Below are 3,646 nucleotides of genomic sequence, written 5' to 3' on the forward strand. Positions count from 1 at the left end.
ATAGTCCCCAACTAATGCACCATTTCCTTCTGTTTGAGAAACATTTGATAAAAAGCACAGTGACCATCTGTATGGAGGTCAAAGTACAGAGAGATGGACGAACACATTTTGTGACAATCGGAAAAATATAGATTACGTTATAGACAGATTATAGTCTATAACGTCAAAAATTATCAGCACCAGAGAGTTTTGTCTTGTTGGCGCCTGCAGACTAATGTTTCCTAAAACTGTCAGCACACTCAGAGACAGAGGTATCCCTTTAAACGGAGGCTCTGTGGTTGCAGTGAGCCCGTCCCTTTAAAGAGTTCAGTGTTAGCTGCGGCAGAGCAGAAGCAGAAGACGTGTGACTGGCAGCCATGCAGTTAGAGCTCCTGCCTACAGCAGAGGACAAAGACAGTCCATCATGATGATGATGATGATGATGATGATGATGATGATGATGATGATGATGATGAGACTCAGTCGTAAAGGAAAGATTAGGAGGTGAGAAGAACGTCCTGCTGATCAGAATTCAGGGTTCAACACAAAAGCTGATATAAAACAGCAGTCTGTACCAACAGATATTAAACTTTAAAATTCAAACAGAGGAAAACTGCGTGGGGTCAAAACATCACTGTCTGACTCGAATAACTCCAGTGTACTGGTACTTTTCTCAACACAGGACCCTGAATTCATCTCAGAGCAGGACGACAGTTTCACCTCCGTCATCTTTCCCTCCACAGATGACGGACAGATGGAAAAGAGAGACAGACTGATGTCATGTCGGTGTGTACCTTTCTACCACAACTGGCCGAAACACCAGTACAGCAGAGCCAGGACAAGGCCAATGAATATGGCTTGGACAGGCTGCAGTATGGATGGCTAGAGGGGAGGGAGGGAGGAGGGGGGAGGAGGAGGAGGAGAGGGATAAGAAGATATCAGCCGGCAAATCAACCAAAACCAACATGGAGGATGGAGCAGCTACAGCGAGGGGGGAGGAGGAGGGGGAGAGAGAGAGACAGAGAGAGAGAGGGAGGTAGTTCGTCGGGCGGCAGGTTTGTATCGAGTCGGCCGTTTCGACAGATTAAACAGCCACGTTCACCAAACACCACAGAAGAAGTGCAATCCGTCACCAGGCTCTTTTAAAACAGCAACACTTTCCTGCTGGATTTCAGCTCATTAACATTCTGCACCAGGACGCCTCATCAGCGCTCAGAGACCGAAGTTTGTGTATCAGCTGCTGGCTGGAGGCCAGAGCAAATGTCTGAAATCTGATCTCTGATTTCAAAAAAAGGAGTGAATGCTAAACATTGTGTCTTAAACATGTTGTGCCTGGTGAAGATAAATAATGGACCTGAAGGATAATTCTGCTTTTTCAACCGGAATTTTATTTTCATAGTTTGGTCCATCACTTCAATAATTTACACGTCAGACGCCTTATCTCCATTTCATCATGCAACATGACGACTCAACTCTCGACTCGACTTTTTTTTTCTTTTTTAGCAGAAGTTGCGGATGGTACCTAGTCATTTTTTTGGGATCACCTCAGTCGAAGGGGGAAAGAAAACTGCTTGTTGTGTAACAGAGAGACAAAGAGGAAGAGAGAAGGTGTAAATCTGATTATTGCACAAGGTTTCTGTCAATTGTAACAACTTAGTTAAAATGCTGCTTTGTCACATTATAACCCAAAACCCGCAATATTTTCTAACAAGCTCACCCAAACCGCTTGACCCGCGGACTGTGGATCGACCCGCCCCTCAATACTGCTCGGGTTTAAAATGAAGGATTACCAAACTGCCCCGAGCAGGAAAAATCCCATGTTGGGATAATAAATCTAGCAACTCACTATCAGTGGACAAACGTTGAAAACGAATAAAACACGGTAGCTAAGGAGTGAACTTCTCTTTCTCACCATTTGCAAACTTTCATGTCGCATTAATGCAAGTTACTAACTCGGCCCTAAATTTGCAGGCCCACATGCATCAAGGCTGCGCTGCTGCTGTGGTGATGCCTGATGCTACTACACTACACTACATGATCGCATATTAACATTAACATACGTATAAACTACCAAACACTTTCATTTCTTATTGTTATAATAATTATTATTGTTGTGATAGCTGTTATTGTTATTGTCGTTGCTGTGCTTTTCTCTCCCCTCTCTCTGTTTCTGGCGTCATCACACACTGTTAGAAATGATGGACAAACACTCTGAAAATAACACTCATACATTGAAATAAACGGGAATTATCACTTCTAAATGTCAGTTAAAACAAAGTTTGTTGATCCTGTGAATCTGGATCAGGACTTTTATTTCGAAAAGCTCTGTGGACACAAAACCTGAGGAACAAGACAAACATGGACTGTCACGTCAACAAAAGACCGAAGAGGAGGAAGAGCTGAAGACAGGCAGATGAGAGAGAAGAGGAGACAGAGGGAGAGGAGGAGGAGGAGGCTGCTCCGCCTCGCTGTCGTCTCCTGATTTGTGTTTCCTGGAGTTTTTCAGATGCTAAAAGCTGTTATTGATCAGCTCAGGGTGGACGGCAGGAGAGACGATGATTTGTGATGATTTGTTATCATCTATTTCTATAACATTAGCTTTACATTATTTAGTCTATTTGCTTTTAGCTCCACAGCAGCTGATTCAGTCCTCGTTGTTAGTTAACAGGACTAAAAATGTGATTCAGGATTCATTTGTAGATTAAACAAAGCTGATTGGTGAGAAGTTTTTTATGTGTTCAGAGTTAGAGAGTAAGCAGTGAGGAGGGACGCTGTAAACTAGTGGTGATGGGTGGATGTTACTGTTAGCAAGTCCAAGACTGCCACAGTGTCCACGAGCAAGTCTGGTGCTTCTCCTGCTTTAATCTTTCAGCCAAAACAAAACATAACTGTGGGAAAAAAACATCATGAAAACATCTGGATTTAAAGCTGAGCAAACACAAGAATAAAAGTTGCAACACAAACTGTTCATGGTCTTTGGTATGATTAAAAAAAAAGTGTGTGTTTTTGTTTTGTGTGTGTGTGTGTGTGTGTGTGTGTGTGTGTGTGTGTGTGTGCGTGCACACTCACAGAGCTGGTCTTGTCCTGCAGCAGCTTCAGGTTGCTCCTGCACTGCTCCAGCTCCTGGTGGATGTTCAGCTTCTCCTTCTCTGTTCTCTCATAGCGCTGACGGAGGTCCAACAGCTGCGACTGTGTGTCTTCATACTGCACATACACACACAAACACACACACACACAAACACACGGACCACTATAACACCATTTTTATTCTATTTCCTTTTTTAACACATTTGCTTATCATTTTACTTTGTTATTGTTTTATTATTGTTATTATAATTATTATTTATTTCCTTATTTATTTTTACCTCTATTTATGCATTTTATTCTGCCTTTAGTGTTTCCTCACATATAGCAGTGTTTCTTCAGTTCCTCGTTTTAATGAGTTTGTGTTCCTGTGTGTGAGTTTGTGTGTGTGTATACCTCTTTCTGCAGTGTGTGTGTGTGGGCCTGGGCCTGGTCCAGCTGGCTCCTCAGCTTGCTTGCATCCTGCAGGTGTTGATTCTCCAGAGAACCCAGTTTGTCCTGCAGAACCTCCTCCCTCTTCTCCAGAGACTCCAGACTGCTGCTGAGGACCAGACTCTGCTCCCTGGTACTGCACAAAACACAC

At 43.2% G+C, this 3,646-nt stretch overlaps 1 long non-coding RNA gene across 1 annotated transcript; it reads right to left on the reverse strand.

The window, feature by feature from the left end:
- Nucleotides 1-499: 499 nt before the first annotated feature.
- On the reverse strand, nt 500-3,632 carry LOC121938987. The gene is made up of 3 exons (XR_006105381.1): nt 3,460-3,632; nt 3,049-3,183; nt 500-861 (listed from the first exon to the last, which is right to left on the reverse strand). It is a non-coding gene; the product is annotated as an uncharacterized LOC121938987 (long non-coding RNA).
- Nucleotides 3,633-3,646: the final 14 nt, after the last annotated feature.

The sequence above is a fragment of the Plectropomus leopardus genome, unplaced genomic scaffold, assembly GCF_008729295.1.
Source record: "Plectropomus leopardus isolate mb unplaced genomic scaffold, YSFRI_Pleo_2.0 unplaced_scaffold393, whole genome shotgun sequence".
NCBI lineage: Eukaryota > Metazoa > Chordata > Actinopteri > Perciformes > Serranidae > Plectropomus > Plectropomus leopardus.